Source organism: Scyliorhinus torazame, chromosome 5 (assembly GCF_047496885.1).
Source record: "Scyliorhinus torazame isolate Kashiwa2021f chromosome 5, sScyTor2.1, whole genome shotgun sequence".
Lineage (NCBI taxonomy): Eukaryota > Metazoa > Chordata > Chondrichthyes > Carcharhiniformes > Scyliorhinidae > Scyliorhinus > Scyliorhinus torazame.
This window is the reverse complement of record NC_092711.1, coordinates 80420509-80437946: the sequence shown is the minus strand read 5'-3', so window position 1 is coordinate 80437946 and position 17438 is coordinate 80420509. Positions and strand designations below refer to the sequence as shown.

The window sequence follows — 17438 nt, the reverse complement described above, 5'->3', positions numbered from 1 at the left end:
GTCAGCAGCAAACTTGGAAACATTACAACTGATCCTCAATAATAATCTTTATTATTGTCACAAGTATGCTCACATTAACACTGCAATGAAGTTACTGTGAAAATCCCCTCATTGCCACATTCCGACTCCTGTTCGGGTACACAGCGGGAGAATTTAGAATATCCAAATTACCTAACAGCATGCCTTTCGGGACTTATGGGAGGAAACCTGAGCACCCGGAGAAATCCCACGCAGACACGGAGAGAACGTGCAGACTTCACACAGACAGTGACCCAAGGAGGGAATCAAACCTGGGGCTCTGTCGCTGTGAAGCAACAGTGCTAACCACTGTGGTACCATGTCACAACATCCAAATCACTGATATAGACAGCTTCCCTTTGATAAATCCACACTGACTCTGCTATTTTCCAAGTGTGCCGTTTTCACATCCTTTCGAATAGACTGACATCAGGCTAACAGGTCTGCAGTTCCCCATTTTCTCTCTCCTTCCTTCCTTCAATAGTGAGTGAACATTTTCCACCTTCCAACTGGAGGAACTATTCCAGAATCCATAGAATTTTGGAAGTTGATTACCAATGGATGCACCATCTCTACAGCTGCCTCTTTCAACACTCTGGGATGTAGATCCTCAGGGCCAGGGCATTTATCAATGTTCAATCCCATTAATGTTTCTAGTACTACTGTTTCCTAATACTAATCTCTTTATGTTCCTCATGCACTTGGTTCTCGAGTATCATTGGGATGATTTCTGCAAATTCCTGGGTTAAGACAGACACACATTTGTTTAACACTAAATAAAAACAGGAAATGTTAGATAAATTCAGCAGGTCAGACAGTATATGTGGAAAGAGGAACACAGTAAACATTTTGAGTCACATATGGCTTTTCTACAGAAATGATTGTTTATTTTTGCTGCCTCATTCACCATTATTAATTCTGTCTGTAATGAACACACATGTTTTTCTTTTTCACATATCGATCAAACCTTTTACAGTCAGATTTTATGTCTCTCACTAGTTTTTTCTCATTTTGGTTTCCTCTTTCTTCATCAGTATCTTGGTTCTCTTTTGCTAAATACTAAAAAGCTCTCAATCCTCGGTCTTGTTGCTTTTTTGGTTGCTTTATGAAAATGAAATGAAATGAAAATTGCTTATTGTCACAAGTAGGCTTCAAATGAAGTTACTGTGAAAAGCCCCTAGTCGCCACATTCCAGCGCCTGTTCGGAAGGCTGTTACGGGAATTGAACCGTGCTGCGGGCCTGCCTTGGTCTGCTTTCAAAGCCAGCGATTTAGCCCTGTGCTAAACAGCCCCTCCTGAGCCTCTTCCTTTGATTAATGCAAACTTTCACTTCTCTGGTTAGTCACGGTTACATCTCTATTCCAGTTGGATTTTTGTTCTTTAAAGGAATGTACACTTGTTGTAAATTATGTATTAATCCCTTAAATGCTAGGTATTGCTTGTCTTCTGTCATAGCTTTTAATGTAGCTTCCCAATCTACCTCAACCAACTTTCCCCACAAAACTTTGTAGAAACACCCAGCTAAATTAAACAAACAATCTTTCTAACCACCACAGTCCATCTCTAAGGCAACTTGGTGTTCCAAACAGAAATGCAAGCCAAATACCTTTTCCCTCCCAAATATCCTTTTGTGATTGAGTAATTTATGTGATTGACAGCAGCAATAATTGCCCAATCCATTCTCTGTAATCACTTGTGAACTCGCTGGTGTGTCTGAGTGAATCCTTTCCCACACAAGGAGCAGATGAATGGCCTCTCCCCGGTGTGAACTCGCTGGTGCATCTGCAGGGTGAATGATTCAATGAATCCCTTCCCACACACTGAGCAGGTGAATGGCCTCTCCCCAGTGTGAACTCGCTGGTGTGTCAGCAGGTGAGGTAACTGAGTGAATCTCTTGTCACACTCAGAGCAAATGAATGGTCTCTCCCCAGTGTGAACTCGCTGGTGTGTCTGCAGACTGCATGTCCGACTGAATCCCTTCCCACACTCAGAGCAGGTGAATGGCCTCTCTCCAGTGTGAAGTCGCTGATGTGTCAACAGATTCCATGAGTGAGTGAACCCCTTCTGACAGACAAAGCAGGTGAATGCCTTCTCTCCACTGTGAACTCGCTGGTGTGTCCGCAAGTTGTTTAAATGAGTGAATCCCTTCCCACACTCACAGGTGAATGGCCTCTCCCCAGTGTGAATACGCCGATGAATCTCCAGCTCAGATGGGGAACGGGATTCCTTTCCACAGTCCCCACATTTCCACGGTTTCTCCATGGTGCCGCTGTCCTCGTGTCTCTCCAGGTTGAATGATCAGTTGAAGCCTCGTCCACACACAGAACCAGTGTATAGTCTTTCCTTACTGCGAATGGTGTGACATTTCTCAGGCTGTATTCCTGGTTAAAGCTCTTTCCACAGACAGTTTACTGAAACACTCTCTCCGGTGTGTCGCAGGGCTTTTTCAGTCACAAAATATTTCAAAAAAGACAGAACAAAAAAACGTTACCCCTTCTAGAGCCTTCGGCCAATGAGATTCAGGTCCTGATGAATTGAGCGACTCTACCAGATCTTGACGTGATGTTTGGTTTGAGATTTCTGTCTGGTTATTCTCACTTTCAGATATTCTGAAAAAGGAATTCACAAAAGTCAGCAATGTCAGTGCAAGACAGAAATTCAAAACAGACAATTCAGGATTCTACGGAACATTCTTTAATCACTTTTTCCTCAAAGCTGTAAATCTCCATCTCACTCACTCTGCTGTTTAGCACACTGGGCTAAATCGTTGGCTTTGAAGGCAGGCTAGCAGCACGGTCCAATTCCCGTACCAGCCTCCCCAAACAGGCGCCGGAATCCGGCGACTAGGGGCTTTTCACAGTAACTTCATTTGAAGCCTACTTGTGACAATAAGCAATTTTCATTTCATTTCATTTCCCTCTCGCTCTGTGGAAAATACACCCTCCAAATTCTCCAAAGATGCCAATTCATGCTGATCAACAGGTCCATACTCACCGCTTCCTATCCAGGATATAGAAAGCTTCATGCAAGCTGCTAGACTATAGATGTGTATATTGTAGATTAAAAATGTGTATAGTACAGGATTGTATTGTCTGATTTGAGACACGGGGAGGGGGACATGAAGAAGGATGAGGTGCCGAAGAAATTTACCAGAATAGTTGCAGGGATGAGGGAATTTAGCGACAACTTGTAGAAGTTGGGGTTGTTCTCCTTGGTGTAAAGGAGGTTGAGGAGTGGGTTCATGGAGCTGTACAAATTGATGACAGGTTTAGGTGACAAAAGAAAAGCAGTTTACATTAGCTGATGGGTCGAGGGCTTGGAGAACAGATTTATGGTTTGATAAGAAATGGGGGAGGATTTGAGGAAGAAATTGTTTTACCCAGAGCCTGAACAAGATCGTAGAGGGTGGGGTGGGCTGGGGGAAACCTGAGGTTTCCCTTGGCCCCCACTTCATTTGACAGCAGTTTCCAGACTTCCCACTCTCCATGCCTGGTTTCAGCAACCCGCCTCTCATGTTCACCCAGTTTTCTGAACCCTCTGTATTTCATCTTGTTTTTAAATGTCTTCCCACCTCTCCACTTCCCCCCCCAACCCCCCCTCTCTACTTCCCCCCCAACCCCCCCTCTCCACTTCCCCCCCAACCCCCCCCCTCTCCACTTCCCCCCCAACCCCCCCTCTCCACTTCCCCCCCCCCCCCCACACCACCACATACACACACACACAATGGTAACCTGCGTTTCCAGGCTCCCCAGGCTTGCGTTCACCTGCAGTTACCAGACTCCTAAACGACCCTCTTATGGACTGACCTGATTAACACTACACCCCTGTATGCTTCACCCGATGCCAGTGTTTATGTAGTTACATTGTGTACCCTGTGTTGCCCTATTATGTAGTTTCTTTTTTTTCCCCATGTACTTAATGATCTGTTGAGCTGCTCGCAGAAAAATACTTTTCACTGTACCTCGGTACACGTGACAATAGACAAAATCCAATCCATCCAGTTACCAGCTCCTTCCCCCCACCTATGTTCACCCCGTTTCCAGGCCGCCTTCCAACCTTGTGTTCACCCATGGTTTCCAGCCCACCCCACATGTTTTCCAACAGTTTCCAGGCCCCCCCTTCTGTTCACCAGCACTTTCCAACCTCCCTTCCCCCGTGTTCACTTTGTCAGCAGCACCAGATCACACATGCTCGCAGCAGAGGCTGATTCTGCACCGACACACTGGCCGCCTAGAATCGTGGATAGGGAGCTTTATGGAATGTTCTAGGTAAGTAATGTACCATTTACAGAATGAATTTCAGACAGATCATTAATGTCTTGACATTCCATTCGAGATTGGTGGTGGTGGGGGGGGGGGGGGGGGTGCAGAGATTCAATATGCAAAATCATCACTGTCGGTCCAGAATAGAATTTAGAAGAAAAAACGTTTTCTCTTGGTTTGAGTTTGTTGTGAGAAAATCCTCCCCTTCTAAACCCCCGCACCAGCCTCCCCGAACAGGCGCCGGAATGTGGCGACTAGGGGCTTTGCACAGTAACTTCATTTGAAGCCTACTTGTGACAATAAGCGATTTTCATTTTAAAAGCAGTTTCCAGAATCCATCCGTCAGTCCAGAAGAGAAATTCACAACATTCCCTCCTCCTGCTGACAGGACAGGGAGCACCGCGCATGCGCACTGCTACCCGCTACCCGCTGCCTCCCCTCAAGATGGCTGCCGTTACCTCCGGCCTTTCATCAGCCTCAGCTTTGCATCTGTTGCCCGTTCTGTGTAAATGTGCAGTCACTGGTTTATTATGCGGCCTGTACAGGATTCTTCACCAGTTTGGAGATACGACTCTTCCCGCCCACAACAGACTCTATTCTTCCACGTCCACCTTCCGGCTTCATTCCTATCCACTCCTTTCTTACCTGATGTTGCTCCGACATCATCGCGGGCGACCATATTTAACTACACTGCGCATGCTCCAATAACGCGGCTGCGCAGTGTTTCCAGTAGTGAAAATCGCGAGCAGTCTGGGCCGCGGCGAATGATAGCACCGCCATTAAATGTCAATATTACTGAATGGTAAATGATGTTTTGAGATCCGTGTGGAATTGCAGCCTAAGGCCCCAGATATAAAATCAGCAATCAATTGTCGAACCCCAGTCTATTGGATTTCTGCCAGAGTGCTGTTCTGGGATTAGTTGAAATAACACAAAAAACTACCCAGAATCACAAAATTATCAGAGCATAGAAGGAGGGCATTCAGCCAGTCATGTCTGACTCTTGGAAATAGCATTTCAATTAGTGCCATTTCTCCTGCCTTCTCCACATGACTGCACAATGTTTATTTTCAAATGATCATCGAATTCCTTCTTGAATGCCTGAATTGAACCTGCCCTGGTGGGAAGTGTCCCCTATCCATACCATAGCAGAGCAGTGTGCAGACGTGGTTCCACCCAGTGGATTGGACTGGATTGGATTTGTTTATTGTCACGTGTACCGAGGTACAGTGAAAAGTAGTTTTCTGCGAGCAGCTCAACAGATCATTAACTACATGAGAAGAAAAGGGAATAAAAGAAAATACATAATAGGGCAACACAACATATACAATGTAACTGCATAAGCACTGGCATCGGATGAAGCATACAGGGTGTAGTGTAAATGAGGTCAGTCCATAAGAGGGACATTTAGGAGTCTGGTGACAGTGGGGAAGAAGCTGTTTTTGAGTCTGTTCGTGCATGTTCTCAGACTTCTGTACCTCCTGCCCGATGGAAGAAGTTGGAAGTGTGAGTAAGCCGGGTGGGAGGGATCTTTGATTATACTGCCCGCTTTCCCCAGGCAGCGGGAGGTGTAGATGGAGTCAATGGATGGGAGGCAGGTTCGTGTGATGGACTGGGCGGTGTTCACGACTCTCTGAAGTTTCTTGCAGTCCTGGGCCGAGCAGTTGCCATACCAGGCTGTGATGCAGCCCGATAGGATGCTTTCTATGGTGCATCTGTAAGAGTTGGGAAGAGTTAATGGGGACAGGCCGAATTTCCTTAGTTTACTGAAGAAGTATAGGCGCTGTTGTGCTTTCTTGGTGGTAGCGTCGACGTGGGTGGATCAGGACAGATTTTTGGAGATGTGCACCCCTAGGAATTTGAAACTGCTAACCATCTCCACCTCGGCCCCGTTGATGCTGACAGGGGTGTGTACGGTACTTTGCTTCCTGAAGTCAATTACCAGCTCTTTAGTTTTGCTGGCATTGAGGGAGCGATTGTTGTCGCTACACCACTCCACTAGATTCTCTATCTCCCTCCTGCATTCGGACTCGTCGTTATTCGAGATCCAGCCCACTATGGTCGTATCGTCAGCAAACTTGTAGATGGAGTTGGAACCAAGTTTTGCCACGCAGTCGTGTGTGTACAGGGAGTAGAGTAGGGGGCTAAGTATGCAGCCTTGCGGGGCGCCGGTGTTGAGGACTATTGTAGAGGAGGTGTTGTTGTTCATTTTTACTGATTGTGGTCTGTTGGTCAGAAAATTGAGGATCCAGTTGCAGAGTGGGGAGCTAAGTCCTAGGTTTTGGAGCTTTGGTATGAGCTTGGCTGGGATTATGGTGTTGAAGGCAGTGCTGTAGTCAATAAATAGGAATCTAATGTAGGAGTCCTTGTTTTCGAGATGCTCTAGGGATGAGTGTAGGGGCAGGGAAATGGTGTCTGATGTGGACCGGTTGGAGTGGTATGCGAATTGCAGTGGATCAAGGCGTTCTGGGAGTATAGAGGTGATGCGCTTCATGGTCAACCTCTCGAAGCACTTCATTACGACTGACGTCAGGGCCACTGGTCGGTAGTCATTGAGGCACGTTGCCTGGTTCTTCTTTGGTACCGGTATGATGGTGGTCTTCTTGAAGCAGGTGGGGACCTCGGAGTGGAGTAGGGACAGGTTAAAGATGTCCGCGAATACCTCTGCCAGCTGGGCCGTGCAGGCTCTGAGTGCACAACCAGGGATCCCGTCCGGGCCTGTCGCCTTCCGAGGGTTCACTTTCAGGAAGGCCAATCTGACTTCGGAAGCTGTGATGGTGGGTATGGGTGAATTATGGGCTGCTGGGGCACTCGCCAGTGGATTGTTGGTTACCTGCTCGAACCGAGCATAGAATGCATTGAGTTCATCGGGGAGGGGTGCACTGCTGCCAGAGATACTGTTCGGCTTCGCTTTGTAGCCCGTTATGTTGCTTAGTCCTTGGCACAACCACCGAGAATCTGTCTGTGACTCTAGCTTGGTTTGATATTCTCTCTTGGCATCTCGGATGGCTTTGCGGAGGTCGTACCTGGATTTCTTGTATAGGTCAGGGTCGGCTGCCTTGAACACCTCAGATCTGTCCTTCAGTAGGGAGTCAATCTCGCGATTGAGCCATGGTTTCCGGTTGGGGAACGCATGTACTGCTTTCTTTGGCACGCAGTCATCCACACATTTGCTGATGAAGTCTGTGATGGTGGTGGCATGCTCATTTAAGTTGGTCTCTGAGTTCTTAAATATGGACCAGTCCACTGTCTCTAAGCAGTCACGTAAGAGCTCTTCTGTCTCCTCGGACCAGCATTGCACAACCTTCTTAGCTGGATTCTCCCGCTTGAGTTTCTGCTTGTATGCCGGGAGAAGGAGCACCATCTTATGGTCTGATTTCCCAAAGTGCAGTCGGGGGATGGAACGGTAGGCGCCCTTGATTTTTGAGTAGCAGTAATCAATAGTGTTGTTGCCCCTGGTGGGACAGGAGATGTGCTGGTGGAATTTTGGCAGTACACTCTTGAGGTTGGCCTTGTTGAAGTCTCCGGCCAAGATGAACAAGGCCTCCGGGTGTTCTGTTTCGTAGTTGTTTATTACTGTGTATAGTTCGTCCAGTGCCTTCCTCACTTCTGCCTGGGGTGGGATGTAGACAGCTGTGATAATGGCTGAAGTGAACTCACGTGGAAGATAATATGGGCGGCACTTCACGGTCAGGTATTCCAGGTCTGGGGAGCAGTAGGTCACCAGAGTCGCCACATCCAAGCACCAGGAGGAGTTGATGAGGAGGCAAACCCCCCCCCCCCCCCAACCTTCGCTTTGCCTGATGATGCCGTGCGGTCCGCCCGGTGAATTGAGAAGCCTTCAGGTTGTATGGCACAGTCTGGTGAGGCGGGGGTGAGCCACGTCTCTGTGAAACAGAGCTCACAGCAGTCTCTTACTTCTCTCTGAGAGGTAAGTCTGGCGTTAAGTTCATCCAGCTTGTTTTCGATCGCTTGGACGTTTGCCAGGTGTATGCTGGGGAGAGGGGTCCTGAAACCACGTTGCTTCAGTCTAACCTGCAGACCGCCGCGTTTCCCTCGCTTTCTCGGTCGGCGGCTGCTGCTGGATGATCCTGGGATCCGATGGGAGAAGTCTGACCTTGTGGAAGGTAGGTGGTTGCGTCTGGCGGGGTCCAGGGCGCTGGCGGGGATCAGGGCGCTGTTTACGTATCTGGGGTCACATCTGGCAGGGTCCCGGGCACTGGTTGAGGTAGAGGGGTTGCTAGGGGGGCATGCTTGTGATCTGGATGGGTCCCGGCGTTCTGCGGGCACGGGAATACCTTGCAGCACATTCCGGCCCTCGCGTGGGGTCGCCGCCGTTTCGGGGGTCCTGGGCAGGGGTTTCCTGAGGCAGGTTGGGCTGGGTCCCATGGTCTGTTCCCACACTGGGCGCTCCTGGGGGCGGATCTTGAAGTAGGCCCGGTCGGGTCTCCATGTGGATTTTTGAGCATGTTTTGAGCAGTGTTTTGAGCATGTACGGTGTCAGTCAAGACTAGAGACATATGCTTCTCTCTCAAGTCCACAATGGGTAAATAGGGGGATTGTGGGGCAGAGGAACCAATTAATCCAGCGGAGAGACCCCGGAAACATGTTGTGTATACTGCAAACCCCGAATGGGAAGCTACCACTTTCCCAGTTGCCCCAAGAGCTCTCGGGAGGAAATGTCCCAGTGCCAAACCCAGAGCAGGAGGAGAGAATGTTGTGAATTTCTCTCCTGGACTGACAGTGTTGGAGTTTGGAAACTCCTTTTACAGGGGGTTAGAAGCGGAGGATTTACACAGCAAACACAAACCAAGAAAAATGGCTGTCTCCTCCTGAATTTCTATCCTGGACTGACTGAGGAATTTTGTAAACTAAAACAATTACAGCTGCTGGGATAGATTGAACAGATTGGGGCTGTACGCTGGCACAGTGGTTAGCACTGCTGCCTACAGGGCTGAGGACCCAGATTCGATCATGACCCCCAGGTCATTGTCTGTGTGGAGTTTGCACATTCTCCCCTTGTCTGTGTGGACCTCATCCGCACAACCCAAAGATGTGCAGGTTAGGTGGATTGGCCACGCTAAACTATCCCTTAATTGGAAAAAAGAATTGGGTATTCTACATTTATTTTTTTAAATGAACATATTGGGGTCTATTTCATTAGAAAAAGGAAGAGTTAACAGTGAGCTGATGGAGATCTTTAAAATGATCAATGGATTGGACGGGGTAGATATGGAGAGAATGTTTCCACTTGATATTTCTTTACTCAGAGACTGGTGAGAATGTGGAACTAACAGGAAACCACTGAGGGCAAACAGATAATCTCAAAATGAAATCAGATGAATCCGTGAGAGAAAAGGGTATAGAAAGATATCTAAAAATATATATATTTTATTAGATCTTTCATTTTTTTAGAAACAAGTAGAGCTTAATAATTCCTCATTTTGTATCTATTTTCGATATCTATTTGGAAAATGTGTTACTTTTCTGCCCTGACAATAGTTAAGATAACATTCTTCGTCTTTAATGGGAGTCAAATTCTGGTGCCTTCATCCTTTAAGATTCCCAGTGTCTTGTTTAGATCCCTCCACAGTTCAGGATCCACTCAATCATCAGAATTTTATCTGGGTGGTCTGTAAAATTTGTTTCTAATTTCATTGATTTCTGCCGCAGCGCACCCCATGAAAATAAAAACATTCACTGGTCACTGAATTAAACTTTCAATGGCGGGTACTTTACCCAGTATGCCTCGCGGTGGGGAATGTCCTCTATTCACACCACAGGAGAGTAGTGCGCAGGCGCAATACCGCCCAGTGTTGGAGCAGGCGCACTGCTGGCGATGCTGAGTCTCCTGTCACTCGGATCTCCAAACTGGTGAAGAAGCGGAAACGCGGAGGAATTTTGGATCCGTGGATGGACGGGGAGGGAGCCGGTGCCTGGACGGGGAGGGTATATAAACACCTGCTGAAGGCCTCAAGACCCGAATACGAATCTGCGGGTCCCTCGTTTGCAGTTCTGGGTCTTATCCCGGAAAAAGGGCAAGGTGACCGGCCGCCATCTTGATTCACCGGGGCGAGAGCGCATGCGCTGGTTTCTTGGTGGGCGGAGCTTCAGCGTCTCTGTTCGCACCTGGGTCCTCGTGCCTAAACCGCCAAACTTCTAATTGTCTTCCCACTCCCGGTCGTGCACTAAGGCGGACTTTCATCGGTTTCCACAGCTAATAACTCCTGGAACTGGTCGCTAGTTCGTTATATCGTGCTTATACCTTGAGTGGTGCCCCACACAACAGCACGCGTGGCTGACCAGGAGTTTCTCCCACTCTTACCGTCAGACATTCCAGAATCATCATAGAATTTACAGTGCAGAAGGAGGCCATTCGGCCCATTGAGTCTGCACCGGCCATCACAAAGAGCACCCTACTGAAGCCCATGTATCTCCTCTATCCCCGTAACACAGTAACCCCCACTTAACATGTTTTGGACACAAAGGGCAATTGAGCATGGCCAGTCCACCTAACCCAAACATTGGCATGTTTGGAAGTATTTGTAGGTTGACACACTCAACCTATTTGACCGGATTATGAACACACCATCCTTGGTCATCAAGTCCTGGGGTAGGAGCCGAATCCGGAGCTTCTGGCTCAGAGGCAGGGACACTGCTCCATGAGCAGCCCCCCCTCCCAGTCTATTCAGCAGGCTGCAGGTGATGTCTTTGGCCTCAACGAGTCCATGGGCCAATTATATATTCAGTGTGAAAGGTTGCAGCTCTGGTATAGCTACCTGAAGGGTCTGTTCCTCAATGTTTGGTTACACTTCAGCCGCATGCTCCTAATCTTTGGCTGCCCAGTGTGAAAGGGACTAGGTAAGTCAGAGGATCTTCTTTGGGGCCTGACTCAAACAGCAATTTGTTGGACTTGGTTGAGTCAGTCGCATGGTGGTGAGGGTGACACCGGCTGAATATAAGAAATAAGAGCAAAGTAGGCCAATCAGCTCATCGAGCCTGCTCCACAATTGAATAAGACCATGGCTGAACTGATTGTGGCCTCAGAGCCACTTCCTTATCTTCCCTCATAAGGGCTGCCGGCCTCTCGTCCATGGTCATGTCTGTGTCTGGGTGGGTCTGGGGAAGGAGCATGCCGTGTCCACCAGTACGGTTCATAACCTCCACCATCAGTGGGTACCTCAGGGTACAGAGTGTCTCATAAACACTGGTAAAAACATTCTGGTTTCACAAGGAAGATTTCCTTTGCTCTTGGTAAAGCTGTGTTGCCTATTTCGGGCTCTTTTAGTTTGATTGGACAACATGTTTGGGGGATCAAGAGAAGAATGTTCCAGAGAAACTAGAATTGTCTGTTCTGAATTTCTATCCTGTACTGACAGTGATGGCTTTTGTAAACTCTGTTTACAGGATATTAGGAGATGTTTTGTAGGTGGAAACTCCAACCAAACATCACATCAACATCTGTCGGTCTCACTCGATTCATTGGGACCTGAATATCATCACGCTTTGAATGTGGGAGGCAAAATCTTTGTTCTGTTATGGGAAAAGATTTCAAACATCAGTATGACTGGAAAAGCAGCGAGACCCCCCCCCCCCCCCCCCACCCCCACCAGTGAGATTGATCCAGAGAACTGACTGTAAAGAGCTTTAACCAGTTACACAGCCTGAAAAAAATCACATCATTCAGGAGAAACCATACATGTATTGTGTGTGTGAACGAGGAACTGTATGTCCAACCTGAAGAGACACAAGGACGTCTGCACAACGAAGAAACCGTGGAAATGTGGGGACTGTAGGAAGGGATTCCTTTGCCCATCCCAGCTGGAAGCTCATCGACGCAGTCACACCAGGGAGAGACCATTCACCTGCTCCGTGTGTGGGAATGGATTCACTCTGATGTCCAGCCTTCAGTTACACCTGCGCGTTCACACTGATGAGAGACCTTTTAAATGTTCTAACTGTGAGAAATGCTTTAAAATTTCACCAGATCTAATTAAACACCACTTTGTTCACACGGACGAGAGACCGTTTGGGTGTTTTCAGTGTGAGAAGAGATTCAGACGGTCGTCTCACCTCATTCAACACCAGCGAGTTCACAGCGGGGAGAGGCCGTACATCTGCTCTGTGTGTGGGAAGGGATTAATTTCATCGTCTGACCTGGTGACACACCAACGGATTCTCACAGGGGAGAAGATATTCACCTGCTCTGTGTGTGGGAAGGGCTTTACTCAGTCATCGAACCTGCAAACACATCAGAAAGTTCACACTGTGGAGAGGCCGTTCACCTGCTCTGTGTGTGGGAAGAGATTTGCTCGATTATCTCACTTACTGACACAACAGCGAGTTCACAAGTGACTGTGGAGGTTAGATTCTGGTGTTAATCACATCCTTCATTTGTTTTTGTTGCTGTTAGTAACTCCTGTAACTGGGCCGGAGTTTAATATTCCGGATATCTGTTCAATAAATAAGTGTCCATTCTCCCCGTGTTTGCGTGGGTTTCGCCCCCACAACCCAACAGATGTGCAGGGTAGGTGGATTGCTCATGCCAAAATGCCCCTTAATTGGGAAAAAAAAATTGGGTACTCTAAAATTATTTGATGAAAGCTCGTCAGATTCTGTGTTATCTTGACAGATGAAGAGAGGATGTTTCCCCTCATGGGGGATTCAAGAGGGAGTGGGCAGATTGTCAGATTAAATGGTCCCCCATTGATGATGAGAAATGTCTTCCCTCAGAGGGTGGTTAGTCTTTGCAATTCTCTTCCCCAGAGAGCAGTGGAGGCTGCATCATTAAATATATACAAGGCCCAGTTAGAGTTTTGATCGAAAAGGGAGTCGAGGGTTTTCATAGAATTTACAGTGCAGAAGGAGGCCATTCGGCCCATCGAGTCTGCACCAGCTCTTGGAAAGAGCACCCTACCCAAGGTCAACACCTCCACCCTATCCCCATAACCCAGTAACCCCACCCAACACTAAGGCCAATTTTGGACACTAAGGGCAATTTATCATAGCCAATCCACCTTAACTGCACATCTTTGGACTGTGGGAGGAAACCGGAGCGCCCGGAGGAAACCCACGCACACACGGGGAGGATGTGCAGACTCCGCACAGACAGTGACCCAAGCCAGGAATCAAACCTGGGACCCCGGAGCTGTGAAGCAATTGTACTATCCACAATGCTACCGTGTGGGTGACACGCAGGATAGTGGAGCTAACAAAACAATCAGATCTACTATGACCTTATTGAATGGAAGAGCAGGCTTGATGGGCCGAATGGCCTGCTCTTATTTTCTATGTTATGGTCTCTGTGTCGAGGACATGAAGCGGTGTGTATTGATCTATTGATCAACATGAATTAGCACATTGAGGAGAATTGGGAGGTGTAGATAAGTGAGAATGTGGGAGACGGAGTTTTGGGGAATGAGAGTGGAAAGAATGTTCCAGAGAACCTAGAATTGTCTGTTCTGAATTTCTCTTCTGTATTTACAGTGATGTCATTTGTAAACTCCTTTTATAGAATATGAGAAGGGGAGGATTTGGGGACAGAAATCTCAGAACAAACGTCACATCAAGATCTGACAGTCACTCGATTCATTTGGACGTGAAAACCATCAGGCATTTTAACATCAGTGTGACTGGGAAAGCTCCGAGACCCACACAACACACAGCCGAGTGAGAGTGTTCCAGTGAACTGACTGTGGAAAGAGCTTTAACCAGTTACACAGGATGAAAATTATAACACCATTCACAAAGGGGAGAAACCGCACACATGCTCTGTGTGTGGATGAGGCTTCAACTGATTGTCCAGCCTGGAGAGATAAGGACACCGGCACCTTGGAGAAACCGTGGAAATGTGGGGTCTGTGGGAAGAGATTCAGAACCCCATCTGAGCTGGAAACACATCGACGCAGTCACACAGGAGAGAGGCCGTTCATCTGCTCCAAGTGTGGGAATGGATTTGCTCAGTCAGCCACTCTGCTGACACACCAGCGGGTTCACAGCAGAGAGAGGCTGTTCATCTGTTCTCAATGTGGGAAGGGATTCACTAATTCATCCACTCTGCTGAGACACCAGTGAGTTCACACTGGGGAGAGACCGTTCATTTGCTGTGACTGTGGGAAGGGATTTAAAGATTCCTCCACCTTGCTGACACACCGGTGAGTTCACACTGGGGAGAAACCGTTCACCTGTTCAGGGTGTAAGAAGGGATTCCGTGATTTATTCATCCTGCTCACCCACCAGCGAGTTCACAGCGGAGAGAGACCATTCAGCTGCTCTGTGTGTGGGAAGAGATTCACTCAGTCTTCGAATCTGCAGAAACACCAGCGAGTTTGTTCTGGACTGAAGCCTTTCACCTGCTCGGAGTGTGGGAAGCGATTCCGTGATTCATTCCATCTGCTGACACACCAGCGGGTTCACACAGGGGAGAGGCCGTTCGCCTGCTCCATGTGTCAGAAGAGATTTACTCATTCATCCACCCTGCTGACACACCAGCGAGTTCACACTGGGGAGAGGCCGTTCACCTGCTCCATGTGTGAGAAGAGATTCACTCATTCATCCACCCTGCTGACACACCAGCGGGTTCACACTGGGGAGAAACCGTTCACCTGTTCTGTGTGTGGAAAGGGATTCACTTGATTTTCAAATTTTCTGAAGCACCAGCGAGTTCACTCTGGGCAGAAGCCGTTCAGCTGCTCCCAGTGTGAGAGGGGAATCATTGATTCCTCCCACCTGCTGAGACACCAGCGAGTTCACAAGTGATTACAGGGGCTGGATTCTGCTGTTGTTAATAATAATCTTTATTATTGTCACAAGTAAGCTTACATTAACACTGCAATGAAGTTACTGTGAAAAGCCCCAAGTTGCCACACTCCGGCGCCTGTTCGGGTACACAGAGCGATAATTCAGAATGTCCAATTCACCTAAGAAACATGTCTTTCGGGACTTGTGGGAGGAAACTGGAAGAAACCCATGTAGACACGGGGAGAACATGCAAACTCCACAGACAGTGACCCAAGCTGGTAATCGAATCCTGGTCCCTGCCACTGTGAAGCAACGTGCTAACCACTGTGCTGGCATGCCACCCATCACATCCAGGGCTGAACTATGTTCACTCTGACTGTTGGTGAAGTGGACAAGGGGCTGTTTCTGCTGGACTGGCCGGTTTTACAATTTTGCTTCCAGTCGATGTTCTTTCAGCCTGGGAGTGCATGTCTCCACTAAAATGATCTGCAAAAGCAGAAATAGTAAATTAATTTTAACCTGGATAGTAAATATTGTTTTTCCAACGACTAGAGGCGTCTTGTCTTACATCCTCATTCCGAGTGTTGGCAATCTGATCAATCTTTCTCCACTGATTTCTCCACTACTCTCACTGCCTGTCCCATCGAGAGGTCAGTCCACATTCTGATATTATCCACCCAGGCCATTTTGGGCCTTCCTTGTACACGGTTTCCTGGTGACTGGAGGCCGGAGTCCAGTGGCGTACCACAGGAACCTGTGATGGGTTTGTCATGGATATAAATGACATCGGTGACTATGTGGTGGGGGGTTTAGGATCAGTACGTTTGGATGACACAAAGATTAGCCGGGTGGTTACTAGTGAGGTTGAGTGTGTTGGGTTATAGGAAGATATAGATGGGATGGTAAAAATGGTAAAAATTGGCAGATGGAATTTAACCTGGTAAAGTTCGAGATGATACACATTGGAAGGAGTAATATGACAAGGAAGTATTCAGTGAATGGCCTGACACTGGGAAGTTCCGAGAAACAAAGAGACTTTGACGTGTTTGTTTAGAGATGACTGAAGGCTGAAGGGCAGGTTAACAGGTTGGTGATAATGGCATATGGGACACTTGCTTTTATCAGTCGAGGCGTAGATTACAAAAGCAGAGAGGTCAGAGAGGGGCTTTTCACAGTAATTTCATTGAAGCCTACTCGTGACCATAAGCGATTATTATTATTATTAGGTCGTGTTGGAGTTGTATAGAACTTTGGTGAGGCCACAGCTGGAGTACTGTGAGCAATTGTGGTCGCCACATTATAGGAAGGATGTGATTGCACTGGAGAGGGTGCAGAGGTGATTCACAAGATGTTGCCTGGGATGGAACATTTAAGTTAGGAAGAGAGGTTGGATAGGCTTGGGGTGTTTTCGCTGGAGCAGAGAAGACTGAGAGGCAACTTGATCGAGTGCACAAGATTATGTGGGGCATGGACAGAGTGGATAGGGAATAGCTGTTCTCCTTAGTTGAAGGGTCAGTTACGAGAGGTCACAAGTTCAAAGCGAGGGGCAGGGGGTTTAGGGTGGATTTGAGGAAAAGCTTTTTTGCCCAGAGGGTGGTGACGGTCTGGAATGCACTGCCTGGGAGGGTGGGAGAGGCGGGTTGTGTCACATCCTTTAAAAAGTACCCTGTAAATTAAAATGGGAAAATGTGTCATTTGAACCATGGGAGTCCAGAAAAACTTGAGATTTTAAAAAGTAAAGGATAAGTCCCACAAAGGGATAACAGCAGCAGCTTGTTTGAAATACAGATAGCTTCACAGGCATTAAAGAACACAGCTAGGGACAACTCATCCTGTTTTTCAAGTTAAAAAGACATTCGATCAATTTAAATTCTTAAGTTATATAAAAGGGAACAGTATTTCACACTTCCTTAGAAGTGCATTATTTTACTGAACAGTTAAAAAAGGAACAGCCAGGATCTTAGGTTTAAATTGGGGGATAAATGTTAGGCATGAAACCTTGCTGACGCTAGTTAAAAATGAAACAACTGCTTTCCAGATAAAGAAACACACAAGGTGGAACGTTTATACCATAATTTTCACATTTTTGACGTTAAAACCTTTTTAGCAAATAACCAAGCCGGATAAGGTTAGAGTTACAGGGGGCGACCTGCCGCTGACACCAGCTGACCCTTAAAAGTGCAGAGGCGAACTGCCTCGATCAACACGAGTTCTTACCCAGTATCGAGACTGAAAAAACATCACTAGAGACAGATATCAGACAAGCTGCTGACGAAGCAACAAACAAATTTAGTACCTGCCAAAGAAATGCATTACACTTCCAGTGGCAGCCATGGAGGAGGAGGTCGCACATTTGATAGCTCCTGCCTGTAACAGACTTTTGGACCTTTTCCCCCTGTTTTTCTTTTGATTTTATGG

At 47.5% G+C, this 17438-nt stretch overlaps 1 long non-coding RNA gene across 1 annotated transcript; it reads left to right on the top strand.

Moving 5' to 3' along the window:
• The first annotated feature begins 10145 nt into the window (after positions 1 to 10145).
• On the top strand, positions 10146 to 16243 carry LOC140418611 (uncharacterized). Its single transcript, XR_011945165.1, has 3 exons — positions 10146 to 10323; positions 11688 to 12643; positions 13795 to 16243. It is a non-coding gene; the product is annotated as an uncharacterized lncRNA (long non-coding RNA).
• The last annotated feature ends 1195 nt before the right edge of the window (positions 16244 to 17438 follow it).